Source organism: Bactrocera oleae, chromosome 5 (assembly GCF_042242935.1).
Source record: "Bactrocera oleae isolate idBacOlea1 chromosome 5, idBacOlea1, whole genome shotgun sequence".
Classification (NCBI taxonomy): Eukaryota; Metazoa; Arthropoda; class Insecta; order Diptera; family Tephritidae; genus Bactrocera; species Bactrocera oleae.
In genome coordinates, this window is record NC_091539.1 from 48,019,565 (window position 1) to 48,041,490 (window position 21,926).

General features: G+C 32.9%; 1 protein-coding gene across 1 annotated transcript in view; it reads right to left on the minus strand.

Moving 5' to 3' along the window:
- The window catches only part of kairos, a 278,053-nt gene that overhangs the window by 196,759 nt on the left and 59,368 nt on the right, over positions 1–21,926 (minus strand). The gene's annotated exons all lie outside the window — the stretch shown is intronic.

Below are 21,926 nucleotides of genomic sequence, written 5' to 3' on the forward strand. Positions count from 1 at the left end.
CACTAAAAACGACGGACCGATCACGTTGAGGTGAAATACATACTGGCGGATGGGCATAAGTAGCGACGATACGTGCAGAAAGTCAGGGAAGTAGGCATGAGGGAGACGTTGTAACACCTTATATGCTTCTGTCGTCTTAAATATATATGAACTTCGCAGTTCAAGTGACTCACAAAAATCAAAAGTTCAAAAATCTTTATATTAGGTGTATGAAAGCTACATGAAGTATTGATCCGATTAAATCAATTTTTGACACAAAAACATACAATTATCGAGAGTTTCATTTATTTATTTTATTATATGAATTATTTATCTTACTCTAATAGAAATATGAGAATAATGGGTTTTCACCCTAAAGTGGGTGGTTCCACGACCACTGTCTAATTTTGAACGCGCTTCTTACAAAGTCATCTCATACCATCCCAGAGATAAAATTTAATGTCTGTCGTGTATGGTGTTACCAACCGGCTTACGGTACCAAGTTTCATAAAGATATCTCAGTTTTTACTCAAGTTATAGCTTGCACAGACGGACAGACGGTTACCCGAAATTCAACTTGTCTCTTCATCCTGATCAATTATATGTATATAACCTTATATCTAATTCGACTAGTTTAAGGTGATACAAACAACCGTTAGGTGAACAAAACTATTATACTCTGTAGCAACATGTTGCAAGAGTATACAAATTATACTTGGACACTCCCAACTTTCGCACGAGCACCGGCTTGGAGCGTTTCGGCAACCCATAATCGTCTTTATTCATAAACGGTGTACAAGTATACTCGTGAGCAACTAATCCAATTCGAGAACGGATACTTAGTTTCCTAGTTTGCGAAATAGGCGCACCTTCGGAAGTAAATCATCATCATCATATACTTGCATAGGTATGAAAGAGATAAAGATGAAAGTTTGGTTAAAAAATATATGAATAAAAGATATGAAGAGCCCTGTGATCGCTACTTCTTACTCAGTTAAAACCGGACTCCGTTTAGCAGAAGAGACTAACATTAAGGTCGGTGATGGGAGAGAGTGTACGGAAAATACATCTACAAGTATGTACCAGAATATCGATGTGGCATCTTAAAGTAAAATTCTTCGAAATGTAGATAAAATACACAAAGAAATATATAAAGAATTCCAGTGATGCTGTATTTTCAATTTGCCAAGGTTTCTCTTCATTGAAATGGGCGGAAAGTGACGACTTAGATGACATTCCTGAGGCGATTGAGAATTATGTTCGCCAAACAGCATCAGCACCACCACCAGCTCCAAATACGCCTAGAGTGGAGATATTAGATCATCTTGAATACTAGCCGGTTGCAAAATGTTGAGTGCGAATCTGAGGCGTTCAGAGGATAACTTACTTGTCGTGATATTGTATACACATTAGAGCAGGTAGATTTTTTTGTAAGAAATCGCGCATGCGGGAAATGTTCTATGGATCATTCTGAACAGCTTCGCTTAAGAAAATATGGATGGGAAGTTTAGTTGTTCGGGATTATGAAAATTTCTTCGTCAGTTTTTGGGATATCCGAATGAAATTTTGAGATTCTGTTGATAATTTTTCGGAAACGGCAAGATCGGACCAGATCATTGTCAACGTTAAGTATAGATTATAGGACTTTTCTACACAAATACAAGCTCTTAACTATTTAATTAAGGTCATTTATCCAGAAAAAATCTAACTAATTGGTAACATGTGATACAGTTGCCTGATTTTCTATATTTCATTATCATTGTTAAGTATATGTTAAGGAACAGTTCTGCAAAATTTGGAGCTCTTAGCCTTTTAATTAAAAGCACGCAAGCGGAAAATAAAATTACTTCGTTAATCGTTTTTATGGAGATATATGACTAGTTTTTAATTTGGCTGATTCCGACAAATGATCCATAGAGTCTCAAAGTGCACCTATGTATTAAATTTCATTCGGATATCTCAAAACCTGACGAAGAAGTTGTTTAGAGTTAACCATAGAATATTTCCCGTATACGCGATTATTTAATTTTTCTAGCTCTCTGTAAATCGACCCGCTCTGTTATACATATATACGCACAATGTATTCGGTTTATTTCTACCTATACAAATATTGCATATATTTATAAACCCAGCTCTAAAAAGTTAACACGATTCATATGAAACATTAGGACAATTTTGCCTACATTTAATCAATCAATCTACCGTGATTATCTTGAAACTACTTTGGCATTTATAGATGAATTGAAGTAGAGTAATAGACACAGTAAGTTCCTTGAATAATTCGAACCTAAGCTGCAAACAACACGGTCAGGCAGTCAGCAAGAAACCACAAAAAGTAGTCGCTTGGTTGTAAGCCTAAGCACGAATGTATGCAAATACATATATTTTAAGAAATATAGATTATATTTATATGAATACGTCCGTGAATAAACTTCATGCGGTTCATAATCTACCAGCAGTTAAGTAAAGCAATTAAAAAGGTATTAGTTGCTAGCTTAAAATTATTGTAAATAACTGAAACCCTTTTATAGACAAGTACCAAAAAATAAAAATTTGTATAAATAAAAGAAAGGAACAAAACAAAGTAAGAAAAGTATTTAACACAGTTAGAAGGGTATTATATATTTGGGTCTAATTAATATATTAGTACAGGGAAAGAAAGCGCCATGAAATATTGGAGTAATTATCATAATTAAAAACAGTTCCCTGGGCGAAATAAGTAAAAAAAACTAAAGTATGAATAGATGGAGGAAACCGCATAAGTTGCTTATAATAAACGGTGTTTTTTCGTGTGGTTTTAATGAAGAAATAAAACGCATATAGTTTAATGTTATGGCCAAGAGTTAAGCTATATTATAAATATAAGGGTTGTTTGCCATTATATTTTAAAAGTGATTGCCGACAAATGACCGCCGCGGCTAGCTGGAATTAAATTTACGTCCACCTTTTGCAGCAATTGGGGCCGTATATCAGCAATATGAACCGAATATTTTCTTCCAAGGCGTCAATTGTATTGGGCCTATCTGCGTAGACAAGCAACTTCACATAACCGCACCAAAATTAGTCGAGAGGCGTTAAATCGCACAATCATGGTGGGCACGCTACAATCTCACAACGCGCTCACCAAAAGTTTCCTTCAATAAATTGATTATTTCGTTTGACTGTATGCCACTTAGCTCCGTCTTGTTGGAACCGAAAGTCGTCCAAAGCAACATTCTCCAATTCAGACACGAACAAGTAATTAATAATGGCTCTATAGCATTCCGCATCGACTGTGATGTTATGACCGGGTTCATTTTTAAAGAAATATAATAGATACCAATGAATCCTTCTGCCCATACCACACACCAAGCAGTTACTTTTTGAGGATGTAACGGTCAATTCTTGCACTTGTTGGATTTTGTAAACTCGCAAAACAAGATTCGCAATAATTTAAGTGATATAAACGGAACTATGTTATGTCTACATTTATTTCAATATATATCGGTTTAATTTTATAATTACAAATGCAACTTTGCTTTCACTGAAGTGATGTTTGAGAGAACTTGAGGGATTGCGTTGAGTTTGAAAGAGAAAACGCAACACAGAACAATAATGCATGAATCACACAATTCACACAAACTTTTGTTGTTCACCTTCACCCCTAAACACACCACTTCTACACTTCATTCATTTTAAACAATGGCATTCATAAACACTTAAGTTGTACAACTCAAAACGCTGGCAGGCAGCCAAGCGCGGTAGCCATTTATGTGGCACGCACACGCGTACACTGCAGTGAATGGATCTGTAGTACGCATTGTAGTACTTACAAAAGAACAGCGGCAGCTTCCACTGAGAGGCAAACACACTTTTGAATAGGGTGTTGCAAAATATGACTGCAAGCAATGCAACAGTTATAAAACCGATTCTCTGAATTGTGCAGGAGGCTACTGCAGCCACTTTAAACACTTATAAATAGAAAAGTTCACTTAAATGTTCACAAGACAATAAACCATGAAAATATTGTGCGTAGTAATGTAATATTAGGCACTGGTAACCGTTCATTGGTTATGCCTTAAAGTATGTATTTTTAAGGTACAAGCAGTAGTAATTTGAAATAAAAACAAGAAAAAAAGTTAACTTCGGCTGCACCGAAGCTTTAATACGCACTTTTATCGGTCAATTTCTATGGCAGCTATATGGTTTAGTGACTCGATCTGAACAATTTCTTCGGAAATTACACTCGTAACTTGCACAATAATATGTGCCAAATTTCTTGAAGATATTTCATCAAATGAAAAAGTTTTCCATATAAGCAATGTATTCCAATCGTTCGTAAATTATATTATAATCAAACAAGCCTGTTTCCAAAATATTTTATGTCGTTACAATTTAGTAAAACTCCAATGATAGATTTGTGTCATGGTCACTGAAAAATTTGAATTGGAGAGTATTGTTAATTGTTACTGTTATCTCAAAAAACAGACATAAAAACGTAGAAATGTATTGTTATATCAGAGAATACTAATTGACTAAAAATTACACATATACACAACTGGTCTGTAACACAATTCAAATTGTTTACGTATTTTCTCAATTAAATGTTGGCGGGTACAGTCAATAATTTTAGCTAAAATTCATGTTATTTTACGTTTATGAGAGCGTTAAAGTGTGATAGAATTAACAACAAGCCGGTGGCATATTGGCAGCAGTGAAATTTTTATGCTGCAACAACAAATATATACACAAGGTTATACGCTATTAGAAACTCTGCGAGGTGAACAATATATGCCTGTTTCATGCAATACATACACAATACCATTTCACCTATACTTTCATTAAACTACCGATAACGTGGTCATCTAGCAGTTTCAACTATTTGAATGAGATTTTCAGCCACAAGCGGTTTGTCGAAAATTCAATAAATCTACGTTTAGCTTGGAAGTGTGCATGTGCTGTGGATGATGTGCGCTAAAACTGGCAAGCAATTAGTTTCGCACAATTTTCAAAAAATCCCACCGAAATATTTGAATGCAATGTATACTATACGGAATACTATAAACTCCGCTTTTTATTCCTAGTTTAGCTTATGGCTTTATCGGCTGAAAACTGCTGATATTCAATGCACTGGAATCCGTGTTCATACTCATATACATACATATATGTGTTTGTGACTTTATGTCAAAATTTTGACTTTAAATAGGTATATCATTCCATTATTAGAAATAAAAGTAAAAAAGTAAATGTTATATAAATTAAAGTAAAAAATTATATAAATATATAACATCATTTAGGGACTTGCTCGCTCTGCTGTCCTAACTCTGCTGCCGTATTCATTTCTTGTCATCGGTGTTAGGGTGCGTCTCAAGCATCATGTTAAGTTCAATCGGTCAGGAAAATAATAATACTCGTAGGTACTTTGTGATAAGTTTTGTCTATATTTGGTGATAAGTTGCTTACAAAAACAATTTCATGACACTATGGTTTAGAATCTTTATGTCTGATTTTAGTATTTTCGTTGCTTTTAGCGCAATTTAAGCACGATTTTTTATTGTATAAAACATTTTATGAAATTAGACAAATTTTGTTTTTCACCAATCTTTCCCCTTGCTTGAACAGCATTTTCTCCGTATGATAGTAAAACAGTAAAATATTGCCGAGAAAGGTAAAAGTGTGTTGAGTTAGAAATGAATGAGTTACAAAGAGCCAGTAATAATTATTCACACCAGAAGATTAAGCTCAGTTTTAACTAACTTTGAACTTATTTATCATGCTATAACTAAGCCGGACTTATTAGGGTTATATACCTTAGAAAAGAAGATAGGTTTAACTATCATTACATTTTAATTAAAATTTACATTATTTATATAATTAATTGAAAAAAATTAAGATTTTGACAGCAAGGCATCAAAGTAGGAGACGGTACCATAAATAAAAAAATTATAGCACTACCTTTTCATAACTAAGAGAAATAAAGGTTGGTTGAAAAGTTGGTTAACCTTACCAAAAAATAGCACTACTAGCTCCAAATGTTTTTGTCGTTAGAACACATGCAAAGTTACAAATTATTCTGTCAACATTCTTTGTTTACAAGCCATTTAAAGTTGACACGTCAGACTATTTTTTTAATATGGAAAAATTTAATATCGCCAGTGTTTAGATTCTTTGTTTTAAGCGTTTCCTTCGTGGAAAGCGTGTTTCGTCGAATTAAGAAGCTGTTACAGCCGTAGACGGGCAGCTGCAATTCCGGAAAGTCATTATAGAGACGGCATATAATTATTGGAATATCAATTGAATAAGTGTATTGAAGTTAAGGGAGATTATATTGAATAAAAAAACATATTTCGTACTAAAAACAGTATTTTTTCATTTCGAGCGCAGAAACTTTTCAACCAACCTGTATATATTATTGTTTATAAAAAAGGTTGACGGAGTTTGTCTGCTAGGCTGTACATTGTGTTATATTGTAAATAACGAGAAAGTGACGGCGCGTCAAAAGTGAAAAATATATAAAGAGCAAAATGAAGAACAAACGCTAAGAAGACAACGCTTATATAGTTGATGTAAACAAGCAGAAACTTAATTAAGTTTTCTAGAGCTTTATAAAACGACAAAGCCTTGCAATTAATCAAACTTATCTTTACGCTTTGATGTCAAAGTAAAAAAATATAAAGGATCTCAGCAACAACGAGAGAAAAAACATGAAAAAACGTTAACTTCGATTACAACCATAATATATAACCTCAATAAACGCAAAAGATTCCTTACAAGAACTTTGATCCATCAGTTTGTATGGCAGTTATATGCTATAGTTCGGAGATTGCACCACTGTCCAAGGCAATAACCCATACTAAATTTGATGAAGAATTCTCGTCAAATAAAAAAGTTTTCCATACAAGCACTTGAATCCGATCTTTCAATTTGTATGGCATAAAATTAGCAATAAATTAAATTGTTAATAATGCCTTTGCATGCCAAGTAATTTATGAAGTTGTATAAATTGTGTGGTTATATTTTCCATTACATTTTCTAAATGTATATTTTATTAGCCTCTATGGAAATACTTTTTAACCGCCGAATATAAAATAAATTGTATTCTAATTCACTTCAATCACTGTCAGCAGTAAAGCTTATCATTTCCTACTCTACAGACAAATCAATCAAAAACTTTTGCAATAAGCCAACTTCGAGTACAAAAACCACAAGCGTGGATCTGGAGGGAGCTGCAGTGCCATCATTGTTGCTTTTATTGTAACATGTTACAAAATGTAAAACTCTAAAAAGAGAACTTAAAATTAAGCTTCAAGTATTCCACAAGAACATAAATAGAGCATCAAATATCCCACTTCCCAAAATCATAGGTAAGAAAGAAAAAGTTCCCACAAATAACAACAAGTCACACTTCATAACGAAAACTTTACAAAACCATTTTAGGTTCACTTTTCCCACCAACAATTACCGAAACCACCGTTCTTATATAAAAAAATCGTATCAAAAGTTTCAACAGACGGTTACTTTCAAGTTTCAAATAATTCCGCATTTATTTGGAAAATAGACCCTATTAGCTTTTATTGAAAATCAAAAATGTTTTGCATTAAATGTAAATTACCGGCGGCTCCAAGGTCAGAAGCTCAATTAACCCTAAAAGTTAGCACGCATACAAACCCAAAACGTAATTCAGAAAGAATTAAAAAGAATGAAGAGTTTATCTGAGTTTATCGTAAAAAAAAAGCTTAAGTTAAAATTAAAGGTTAACAATTTTAGCGGAAAAGTGTTATTGAGCTGGGCTTCGGAATAAAAAATAAAAATAAATAAATAAATTTACTTAAAACAGCAATAAAAATGTAATAGTAGCTACTTATACAACACCAATGCAACCTTCAGAAAAGCAAAAATATATGGTAAATACAACAAAAAAATGTTTAAGTATTCTAGATCTAAATAGTCCACTCAAGCTCCAAATGAGCTAAAGGAAGTGAAAATTTACACAAATTAACTGAAAGGTCAAGCGCAATTTTCATTATTCTACTCTGGATTCCCTATGTTGGAAACGGAAGTGGAAACGGCATGGCTAAATATTTATTAAGTGGCTTGAAAATCAAATGAACAATAGACTGGCCGACTCCCTTTTTTTTAATTGTTTCCTTTTTCCTTCTTTTGAATTCGTCATTTTCTTCACTTTCCTATCAGAAATATTTAATCACCAAAGCGCTTTGCTTAGCTACTTATTTTTGTTATTATATATATTAGATGCGTGAGTAGTAATAGATAGCGCCGATCAATGGGCATGAAGAGTTGAAAACCAATATGTTTTCGGTCTAAGATAAATTAACTGGTAACTAGTTTACTAAGCTAAACAGATACATTGAACCGACAATGAGTTTTAATTAAACTGCAAAGAGGCAAACACATTTCACGAACATAAGTTAAACAAGCAGTTAGGAAGCATATACGATGCATTCATGGACTCTAGAAATAGAAAATGCCTACCGCCTTCTTAGATCAATAAAGTGACAACGGTCTTTCTATTGTATACATATGAGTAAGAAAATTAAAGCACTTCCTCAATAGAAATTAGTATTATTATATGATGGGATTTAATTAAACAGTGTAGAGTATATAGATTTTGAAGTTATAATATCATATTCAAAAAAGTTTTTCTATATTATATATAATATTATATGTAACAAAAAGTTCACTTAAGAGCATGAAGAAGGGCACATCGTTCGGAATATTTTTGCGTAAATTTAATGGAAAAGCAATTAATAAAGAAACAGCCAAGAACAAATTACTCAAATTTTCTGATAACTTCAAAATTACAATAACTCAAAATTAACAAAACGGTCTTCAGAAAGCAGTTAATTAACCAAAATATTTACCTTAAAAGTCAATTCTAATTGTGTTGCCAATTAATTGAAAAATTATTAAAATTCACAAACCTTCAGAAAGGACGACCAACCATCTCATAGATCAAAACAGCTTCCTGGCTTTCTATCAGTAGATAATGATAAATCACTTAACAATAAGGTTGATAATTGTGCCCTTGCGGCATCGCTGTCAATTTGCTGCAAGCAACTAACCAACCGGAAAAGTAAACCAAATCCAAAAAACAGCATAGCCACCTACTGACTAACTCAACCACAATGTCAATATTTATTGTTGATGACAACAACAACTAAGGAATGGAATTCAAATAAAATGAAAATAAATAATTGCATATACTAAATGTTAAAAAGCGTCGGTGCGTATACGTAACCAAATTTGTTATCAAAGGCAATTATTTTTTTACGGTTTTTTATAACATGATACTGGGGCAAGGTAACCGTAAATAAATTAAAATACGTAGCGTCTGAGAATTTTGGGCACGCTCACGCATATTTATACAAATATTTGGTGTAAAAAATAACTAAAATTAACTTAATGTAGGATAGTATGCCTATAAATTAAATATGTACAAATAATGTGATAGGGAAGCTAATAATAAATAAGAAAATACCATGTATTATATACATTATAGAAGTTGAACAGTAATATTAAAATGAACCCTAGCATCAGCCAGCCACAAAGAAGTAGAAAAAATTTCCCAAAACAATTAAAACAGGGCACTTGTTGGATACTAACAATGTAGAACTCTCAATTTTGGGAATATATGTGTGCACCTAAATATGCAGTATCACCTATAGAACTTTAGGGCTAAGGCTATTATTCTTAATGGTTCCATGAGTTCTCACAATAACCAACCTCCAGCTAAACAGATACACTAAATGTGGAGAATTTCACACGAACAGGCAAGGACACCTGCACAATTGCGCACATTCCTGCTAATGCATTTGCTGAGTACATAAAGCCAAACGAAGCTTAGCCATAACGGCAGGCAAAATTATTACGCACAAACGCTCCGTAAGTGCTATAGACACAAATTTTGTATGTGTTAAGCTAAAATGTCGTAAAATATGTACAAATAAAGATGTAAGTGAGAAGTAACAAAAAGTTTGGGCAAACTTTTATCGCACACATCAATTACAGAAAATGATGTTGATTTCAATAGAATTCAGAAATTTGTATACTTTGCTGAAGCACACATTAATATTTATCCATATAGTTGAGCCAATTTTAATATAACATATAAAGGGCTTCAATGCTCATTAGTTTCTTTTGACTAAGAAACACCCACCGAGAGTTAATATTGTTTATTTCTGTATTGAGATGCACCAAGCAAATATGAAGAGTTCTCCTAAATAATTTTAACAGCCTAATATGAAAGGCAACATATACCTCATTAATTATTCGTGTTCATGTCAAGGCAATATATTACAAGCCCTTTCAAATGCCAACGTTGCGCTCTTCTTCACTACAATGAATTTTTCCAGTGTTTTCAATAAAACATCCGTTTCACGACATTCAAATAAATTCTATTGTGGCACAACGTTGACATTGACATTGCGGTATAATAGCTATTTGAGGCAAGCGAAAATACAATCTCATACACAGAAGCTTTGGCTTTCTGCATGCACACTACTCAGCATGTCACTTCCGCTACTTAACTTCCGTTTTCCGGTGACAAGTAAAATATCCAAGTAAGAGAATAAAATAAATTGGAAGGGAAATTAAAATAAAACAGTAAACGAATAGCAAACAAGCAAACAGAGACTGCCTCAACGGCATAGAACATTATTGGATACTAATAGACAACAGACTGTAGTGAGCCGTAAGCTACATTTTCGACAACTTTTTGAAAAAATCAGCGATGTTAAAACGCACGATCGTGAAGACCACCTCACAGCCCAACGAGGCGTGTTAATGCGCTCACAAAAAAAAAAAATAAAAATAAAAAAACAAAGGTGTGGTACATTGCATGTTGTATAAGCCCTACAAAGAACTGTGCGAGCAATCTTTACCAAAACTACACCCGAATTACTTTCTATATAGCACAACTGAGAATGAATTAGGCTTCGACACATATCTTTAAGGTACAGTGGGATAGCAGTTAAATTTTTGTTTTCATTTCTCTTCAATGTTACTACATATGTAGTATACACTAACCTTTTGTGCGATTTTTTGCGATTAGCCTCTTTTTGTAGGCTTTCGGTTACATATATTCAAAAAAAAAAACAATAGTTTGTTTCACACAAAAAATCAAAAGCCAATATTCACATATTGCTTTGCGACTAATAGCGAACTCGTCAAGGATATTGGTCTTATCTGCAAAACATAGAGAGGAAGAAGAGTGCTTTAAAATGATATTAAATGCCTTCGAGAGTACCCAACAGCGACTGAAGTGTTTCGCTAAGCCATGAACCATTCATGTCTAGTCAGTTGAATTTTTAGCTTTGATAGCAGAGCATTTATCTATTACCATATATCTTAATATTCACCGGTTCTCGCAAAGAAGGTGGAGACAAAGGTGATGCTTCGCGGTTTGGCATAATGCAATGAGACTACTCGAATACGCTATAGCCTTAAACGTAATTAACAGTACGTTTAAGAATTGTTTGTTGTTGTTAAAAAATTTGAATGGTGTGGAGGCTAAATGCCAACAACACATGTACTAATATGAATGCAAGTATTATATGTAGTGAGGTATATGTGAATCTACGCATATAACTTTGATTGCAGACTACTGATATCTACACGTGTTGGTTGGTACAATTGATAACAACGCAACAAAAGCAAAAGTTCAGTCATACACTCACACATTTGCGTATACTTTTGTTGAAGCTATTTTTTCCTAACCAGAAAAGTTTTACTGCTCACTTTTTCTTTTCACTACGTATCCCTTTGCATTCTTGCAACACCATTCCAATCTGACAAATAGCTGTGATGTTATGTTGCAGCAAAACTTTTTGTTACAAATTTCTCCAGTATTTTTCTTCTTACAATTTTTTTGAAAATTTGTACCCCCGGGACGATTTTTTTTGGTACGTACAGATACTTGTACAATACATATGTAGCAAAAAAATTTAGCAGCAGATTGGTTAGAAGAAAGTAAAGTGAAGGTTTTTCATGTAAAGGGAAGCTAGCTTAACTATTCGCTTGTTGATGCGTAGCAAATAAAACTTTTGTTAAAAAAAAAATGAAACCTTCGGGAATATTCTATAACAATTTAAACTTCTTGACGAAAGATAACAATTGCCGAACTCTTTAGAACTTTTGGCTACTTATTTACTATGCTTCCTATTACTATGCTTGTAATTCCAACCGCATATCTTTAGTTTCATATCATAGCACAGCAGCAATATTCTGCTCAAATGAACCTTAAATTAACCGGAATATATCCGAAAAACACGAGTTGACATTTTAAATGGTTCTCCAAGACAAAGATCAATCCAACCCTCAGTATTTGAAACTTGTTAATGTTAAGCATGGTTAAATATAGCCGATATAAAGTAGAGTTGGACACCACGCTAAACTAATCTGTTTTCTTCTTTACAAATGTTAAACATTTAATTATTTTAAGTTGGATCCTAAAATTTATTCAGCAGGCAGTCAAAAGGAACTTTCTTTTTATAACTTTGTCATCTACATTTTATATAACGTTATATATTTCTAAAGCAGCTAAAACAAATTTTACTTGCCTTGATTCAATCGTTAAACTGCAGCCCCTTTAAATACCTGAAAATAGAAAAAGAAAAAATTTATTAGTATTAATCATTGAAATTAAGACGCTGCTATAAATTAATATAAATTACAATCTTCTTAAATTTGGACTTTTGAGTTATAGTGAAATACTAGGTGATTACACGCAGAAATATAAAAAAGTCATTGCTTAGAGATTTAGAGAAGAAGCAGTTTATAGTGATTCTCATAATGAAAACTAAATACCATTAACTTACCATGCTTTTCATACTTCATACTGGAGGCAGTGGGCTTCTCACATACCCTAAAAATGTTTCCATAGCATTACGTACAATGGCTGCTGCGGAGCATGAAGCAGATTTATGCCACATATACACACAGCGTGTTTCTTTGTTTATGTGTATTTTTTTGCGATAAATCGCCAAGCTGCCACGTGACATAAGCTTTGGTGTTACAGCAATTTTTTTGCCATTGCAAAATTTCGACCACTGAATTCGTTTTCATTCGAAGCTCTCGTTTTTTTGCAACACCTTCTCACCAATCTATTTTAAGCGTCCCATGCTTTTTGCCAGAACACTGACAAATCACTCTGGTAATTCAGAAGCAAACAAAGTGCAATATCATGGTGATGTGAAAAAAACTAAAGAATTATGCAATGCCATGGAAATGCTATGTAAAAAAGTGTGACTATGGTATATTCGCTCACTAGGTAAATGCAATGAAATTCGGTGTGACACCGACCGAATGGTGAGTTTTCAATTCTTGGTTGATAGAAGAGCATTTTTTGTTACAATTTGGTTATCCTGTAGCCCTTTTAATTATCAGGTTTAGATTTTCTTGTAAAAAACTAATTATAATATATTTTTTTAAATAGAAATATTTCCAAGATATAAGAAAAATATAATAAATTTAATTATTTCTTTTAATTAAACTTGATATGCTATGCAACAAAAGCTTTCACCAGGGTCTAAAATAATATAATAAATTTGCTTGCCTAACTTTGTTGCAGCACTTTACATTTGATGTGGATATCACAAAGATAAAACATCAAGAAATCGTTAACACTTCCGTCAAATGTGAGCATAAAATCGCAAGTACGTGAGAATGTAGGCTATATGAACAAGCTAATAACAAAGATCAAAACGTGTTTACAATTCGCTACGCTGTTGCAAGGTTAAGAAAGAAAACAACAACAACTGAGAGCAAAGGATAAAACACGAGTGAAATAAAGTCAACACGCGCTTCTAAACAAAAAAGAGCTGTTACCCAATAATGACACATATAAATTTTTTACCACACCAAACGTTTCCATTACTTTCTGATGTCAACTCAACTCCATAATCAGTTCGGTTAGCATTACAAAAAAAAAGAGGCAACTACTTGTATGTACTCTTCTGTAGATTATGAACACATAAGTATATAGGTATATAAATGTATGTGGATATATGTAGACGCATGTGAATACAAGCACTTATGTGTATATACGTATGAGCGATTCGTGTAGTCATTGCATTTTTGGGTGCATTGTTTGCATGGGTTCATTCATATTGTGCATATCATCATTACTGCACATCATAAATATACCCATAAATACAGTATTACCTGTAAATATACATACATCTTTAATATAGAAACCCAATTGGAAATCTTTAAAAGTTTGGCAATTGTTTTTCACTACCAACAGCGAATAAATTCGTTCCAAGTCTTACAATTAAATCATAAACGTAATTTTGGGCAAAAAAAAAAACTTTTAAACAAGTGGCTGCTCAGTGCTTAATTATGGTTCAGTATTATTTAAGATTGATAATAAAAACAAGAAAAACCGTTAACTTCGGCCGCACTGAAGCACTCTTCACAGGGGCATTTTTTGTAACATAGCGTAAACATTTATTTTTTTTTTTATTTGATCGGTCAGTTAATGTGCCAGCTATATGCTATAGTGATTTGAACTGAATTTCTTCGGAGCTTGTAGCGATACTTTTGATAATAATCAGTGCCAAATTTCTTGAAGATATCTTGGCAAATAAATAAGTTTTCTATACAAGGACTCATAAATTATATGTGCTTACAATGCAAACCCTTTCTTTATGTACTAAACTCACTAATTGTTTATATTAAGTGGTGATGCAGTTGGTTGTAAATATTTTGTATATACATTTTTACATCAAAAGTATCCACCAAATTTAGTGTATATAAATATTTTCTGCTAAAATGGGGTAACCAGCGGTTCTAATCAACACCCCCTTTAATGTACTGATCAACAGGGTTGGCACAAGCTGTCCTATATGCCTACATAAACTTAAACTCTCAGTGAAATTCCATAGGACACCTGACGCGCATAAAAATTCCAATTCTTGTTTCGAACATGGACGTGTACCTGCGAACTAAACTAGGCGCCTATCAAAGCTTTTCCTATTAGTGATGATGGATTCTATATACTGATGGAAGCCATAGGATACCACAGCACCCCACCTAACCACAAAGATGACAAAATTAGATTGTCACTTTGAACACTTTGATTAAAAGCAGTTCCCCGAAGTTAATACAGCACAGTGGGGCATAATGAAAGCGTCACAGCAACGGTCCACAGTCAAACAATGCGTATGTGTAATTTAAATTTACCGAAGAACCTCCTGTTATATGAGTGAGTGCTTAAGTACTTGATACATGAGTAAGGTGTAAATGCAATTTATTTTCATAATTGGAACTTCATTTGCATTCTGCCCCTTTCTTTTCGTGTCCTCTATTCCTTATGCTGCCTTTCAACAACTTTGCAGAATGTATTTACTTGAGTAAACATACAAGATCATGCATATGCTCCTGTATATAATCGATGCACTTTTACAAGTTCGCGATTCTTCATTCATTCACAATTATAATTTTTTTCAACTACGGATGCTAAATTATACACAACAACAAAAATGCAAGAGAAATTATACTGCAAAAAGAGCACACAACCACACAAATATGCGTATGTTGAATAATATGTATAAAATTAGGAAAAGTTATATAATATATCTATATGTGTAGACTTTTGAACAAAACAAAATGCTTTCGATGTAAAAACTATTTATACAATTACCAACTAAATTGTCTGCTTGTTCTAAAATCAAATTTTTTGTCTTAAACCATATCATAAAGTGAATAAACAGTACTGGTAGCTGCCACAACATTTTTGAAAATTGTGGATTTCAATTAAAGTAATTAGAAATATATTTATTTATTTAAATTACTAACAGTGTGTCATCAAGAGCAGTTCCTTTAAGTAGCTAGACACATATATTATACCTCTACTATTAGGGTGCCCGTTAGTTTTAGTGTTTTTTTTCTTCAAACGCCCACTGAGACTTCAGCTTTTGGCCTAAAAATAAGGATCCAACGTAAAAAGTGTCATTATTTTCATTTAAAACAATGTCTAAGTTAATTTACAATTCTCATTTTTTGATCATTTGCAATAAATGTTTTATCTCCTGACCAAAAAAATCTACAACTTTGAAAGAGTGATTTTTTAAATCAAAATTCTCCGCTCTAAGAAAAACAGGTCCGATTGGTTTTTATTATAAAAGTATTCATTTAAAAGTTATAAAACGTTATATTTTTGCATCAAATGTACTGTATGCATAGAGTACACCACGTCGTATGATCAACACATTATGTACATCGTCTACCAATAGGGATGAAATTTATGGATTTGTGTCAAATTTCGTCAGTGTGTTCAGTAAGTTTTACTATTTCATCATGTTAAGTTTCACTTTGGTGCAATGCTTGGAAATTGAGCAAAATTATTACGCAAATTCACGTTGTTCAGTGCCTACTGTACTACAGTGTTTCAACGAAAAATTATCGTTTATTAAATTATAGTAACTTTATTAAGTTTATTTAAGGTGTATATTCACAACCTGCTTTGTCTTAAAAGATTTAGGTAAGAGACTTTTACTGTGATCAGAGACTATACTCTGTTATTAATGAAACAAACTAGCCGATAAAGTTATATTAAACCGGCCAAGCTGAAGATTGGCAGATGAGACAAGATTGATGTTGATAAAAAGATATAAAAATATATTTGAAATTTATTCGTTTTGTTTCCACAAAAGCTTAAACACTTTAAATTTTTAAATGCAATCGAATTAAGCTTGCCACATTTTCACTTTGGTCGGAGCTTGATTTGCGTTTGAATAAGCATGCAATTGCTTTCTCCCTTGAACAAAACTCACAAGTTTTCATGCACATTTCAGTTTAGTTTTAAATGCCTTAAGCAATCGACAGTTGAATTACGCACACAAGCATTAAATCAATTTATCGTACATTTTATCCCCATCACCCTCAGAACTTTGCTTTTTCTAGTTACTTGCAGCTGAGTTATTTTCGAATTAATTTGAGTAAGTCTCTTGCTGCGTGCTTTGCAGGGAGTAAATAATTTAACACAGATCAGATAGAACATAGATTCTGTTGTGATATATATGTATGTGTATGTACGATGAACGTTCTCATATACATATATGTTCTAGCTTACATGCTTAGCTTTGCTTTATTCGTACAAGCCAAGCTCTGATTTTATCATTTCATTAACAGTACTTGCCCTACTTTCATGGTCATAAGCGAGGGTGTTCGTGCAACCAATAAGACAGCTTTGTTACCGTTTCTAGATGATAAGAAAGTTTTTTTTTATGGCTTCTAAGTTATCATTTAAAATTTGAATTAATTTGATTATAGTTTATAATGCTTCTCGGCTCAACGCTTTAAGCCTTTCAAGTAAATTATTCATATAGCTATTAGAATTTTTTTAAGAAGTCGGATTTACTCAATTAACTTGATTGGTTTTCAATTAGCAGAGAAATATGATGGTGTGACTTATAGTAATGAAGCAAGTTTTAATACCTTCTCGGCAGAGATATGTATATGTAATTAAAATAATATTTGGGAACTTTTCAAAACCATTTTTTACGCTTTATAATTCAAATCAACAAAATTCTTCTCAAAAATGTGTGTGAATACCAAAAAGTGATCAGTTTGACCTAATGCATATATACTACAATGTATGATATTCAGTGCTCCTCTAAAGCCTCAAATTTAAGCGTACTATAATAAAAAATCTTCAGTGAAGAAATTCTTGAAACTTATTTGATAATTTGATGGTAAAACTATTTAAAGTAATTTTTTCATGAAAATGACATGCAAAGTGGTAGCAGTTTCTTTACGCTGCAAGCAGAAAGAATAACTTGCAACGCAAAATAGAACGGAAACAAAGTTTTCAAAAGTTTTTACTTGCAAAATCAACAAAAGACATTGCATTTTTCAACTGTATGCAGCCGTCGGCAGTTGATGGTAATCGGTAATGGTAAGGAGTAAACGATTCACATACCAAAGAGGAAGCCCGGACTTCTCACTCAGGGCACAAGGATATGTGAATGAAGTATATAGCGAAAAATAGCCATCACGTTTAGTTTGCAGTCAGATGCTCAAACACGAGCAGCTTGGTAAGAAAAGTGTTGCTCCAGTGTACAGACATATGCATAGGTTCAATAAGTTAAATAGGCCGTGTGTTATTTCAATTCCAGGCAACCGCAGCTGAGTGTAACGACACATTAAGAAGCTGGAAATGCATTTTCAGCTATACTAAATATATATCACCATAAAAATTTATAATTTCAATGAAAACCCTCGCATTGATAGTCCATATGGGGTCAGCAGCATAGTAGATATTTTCATATGTTGAAGAAAAAAATTACAGCAATTAAAATTAGACTAGAAATTTAATACTGCGTATTTAGCGGTTGTCATTTCACACACTGAGCTTATAATATATTCTCGTAGCACTCTTAATATATCTAGATGAAATTTCAATAAGGACTAACCCCTATTTAAGCGAATATAGCCACTCAGAACTCTGACATATTTAAACTACTGTTATTAATATTTACCAAGGCGTTCTAATATAACGTAAAATAACTCAGAAGAACGACAAAACAGAGCAAGATATTACAAGTGTAGGGTACTTTAGCAGGCACAATTACTCAACACTGTACGAACCCCGCATTTATTTTATCTAAACAATTATTATCGCTTTCTAGAAAGCGTGTTAGTACTTCAAAAAAAAATGTATATATGTTTTTTGCACTTATATTTTGCTTTGCGTATTCACTCACGCCTAAATACTTTCAATGACAGCGACTATCAGCGGCCAGTAGCATTTCGTATTTTCCTATTGATGAGGTAGATGGTGACATTGATGGCGAGACAGCCTGTTGGTTTCACTTCTTGGCACTCGAATAAAATAAAACCGCACTTGCAATTTTATTATTATTTCCCACTCATATTGTGATCCCATTGCTTTACCACAATTTCAAAGTTGCCTGTTTATTGAATCAGATACTTCAATAAAAAACTTAAAACAACATAATAGTATGAGTAGATCATATCAATTTTATTAAATATTTGACATGGCGTCTGAGTAATACTATATAATACATATAAATATGTCTATTTAAATGTACAACTTCCTTATTGACATCCAGTTCATAATTGTATAGTATTAAATTATTTACAAACATCCCGCAATATGAACATAACAGCATTTTGATCTTCACACACCAGTAAGTAAGTTTTGTGTATGCCGGCAACGCAGCGTGCGGCAAATGATTCAATTTAACAATAACATTAATTTAATTTCCACATCCAAGTAAATGCTACGCAGTGTCCAAGATAATACAAGTTTGCGCACTTAATTACACCACAACTCTCTCTCTTTCTCTCTTTTATATGTGCAGACAAGTGTTTCGATTATGTACTCTTATACGAGTATGTATATATGCATATAAATATACCATATATACGTAATATTGAATTCAATGTCTGAAAAAAGAAAATTAAAGAAAAAGCTTGAACGAAGCAACTTACTTCCATTGGATTCTCCCGTCTTTAACTGTTTATCCTTCTTATACTTGTAACATCTCTTACCGTTTTCAAACATGACTTTTAAAAGCTCTAATCTTTGTTAGTAACTTTGTTTTTGTTGTTATCAAAGTTCGACCACATTCTTCGCGTAAGTTTTTGGTTACTTAACCAAACCACAACAACAGCAAAACTTAGAAGTTTACTTAAAATAAAACATCAAAATTAGCTGGCAGCTGGCACTCCAGCTAGCGTAGTGACATAAAATAGCCATTACAAAATGATAAACTGATTGTATATAATTTACATCGAATAAGTATTAAAATTATAGTCACCCAGTGGTTGCTATACATCTTCTATATACATAAATAAATTGTGAAAAGTTTGGATTTAACCAAACTTGTGCATTCCACTTGATTTGTCATAGCACATATAATTGTGCGTTTTTTACAGCGCATAAGCTTTAGAAATATGCGGAGCACGTCGCCTGTTTGCACAATATAAATATTCAAACGATAGCAGAAACGTTTCACTTTGCGGGTATTTGAAAGGCGAAACGATGCCACCTGCCTTGAATAAAATCTCAGCTGCATTTTCTGTGAAATTTTTTATAAACTATTATCAACAGGTAGTTTCTGTTCAACAAGGCATCTGTAGCATACAAGTAGAACGATTCTGCAAATTTATGATGAAAACTTTAATAGCGCAATTTCCTTCAATAAGTGACTATAATAAATAAATAAGAAATACGCAATTTGAATGAAATGGCAATAACTAAAGTATAATTCATTTAACTCTTACAGTAGTTTTTTGCAATTGCCCCTGAGGCGATGTTATGTCCTTCTAGCAAAATACTAAAACGTGATTGTCATATTCAATATTGTCCTACACCAGTTGGTACTTTTGATATATTAAAGCTATATTTATTTTTGATTTACTTTATTTGAGCAACCGCTATTTGAACAAGCTTTTCAGTACTTTACGACTCAATTTGTTGTTTTTCAATTTACTCCTTACTTTATTTCGACTACTTGATGGTACTGGACCAATCAGACTCGAGTCAGCTTCGGCAAATAAGTAAATATTTACTTTGCATTTGACAGAGTAGTTGTTTGATAAATTTTCGTTCTTAAAGTAAATATAGTCAAGTTACCACGAATACACAAGAAGAATTATGGTAAACGCTAATATGTAACGTTGCCAAGTGTTTTGGCAAATAAGAAAAGACTTTATCTTCGGTTGCCCCAAAGCTATAGTACCCTTCACAAATACATCAGATTTCTTACAAGAACTTAGCGCGGTCAGCTTTTATGGCAGCTATATGCTATAGTGACTCGATCTGAACCATTTCTTCGGAGATTGCACTTGTGTCTGTTACAAAAACCCATGCGAAATTTCATGAAGATATATCGTCAAATGACAGGATACATCGTCCATATAAGCAATTGATTCTGGTTGTTCAGTTTGTTTGGCAGCTATATGCTACAGTGGTCCGATATCCGACAAATAAGCAGCATCTTGGGGAGAAAAGTAAAGTAGTAGTATATTTTTGCTCAGTGGGCAAGTGCTCTTCTATTATACGTGAAATATAACCAAGGACATGCATGTGGAAAGTTACGCACAAATTCAACGTCAATTTGAAAAAAGAGAACCATTTCGACAGAATGGGGTTCTACCTTTGGAATGCTAGTTCCACGCATACGCACTTTACGAGTAACATATGTATGTGGAATATAGTGAAAAATAAATGTCACAATTGTTTGTCTTGCAGTCGTGCGTTCACGCATATGCTACGATAAGAAATATATGCTTCGCACTGAAAAAACTAGTCAATTATGTGGAAGTTTTAATTCAAGGCAACCAGATGGTCGACTGTGAGCAGCAATAAATGATGTCGAAATGCATACAATATGATAAAACATGTTCATAAAGCATTGTGACGCATTGTGCTTTCTCACCATTTCAACTGCTGGTTGCTGGTTGAAAGTTTATACTCTACGAGTATAAACAATTGACGTGTGCGCGGAAAATGCAACTTTGAAATGTACCACAGAACGTAAATTGGTCTTTCATCTCAATAAGTTTTTCAGTTTTTGAGTTAGTGAAAATCAACTAGCTTTCTCATATTGGCTATTCTTCACAGCGAAGTCACGAAAAAGCGTTTATTTTTACACAGACTTGGTTTAATAAAATTTTTTAAAAATATCACATTGACTAAACTATGTATTACCAACAACAATACTATTTATCTAATATAAACGTTTGACACAGCTGATTAGTAATATTATATACAAGTAATTGTATGTATACCCTTCACAAATAAAGAAGTTTTCGCACATGAACTTCATTTAGATCATTCAGTTTGTATGGCAGCTTGGAGAAAAAATTTAATTAACATTTGAATTAATTTCGTTTTTGTAATCCTGAAAATCTTCATAAAAACAATTGTTTAATTTTTACTTCCAAAAACATTATTGAAAAATTAAAACAAAAAAAAT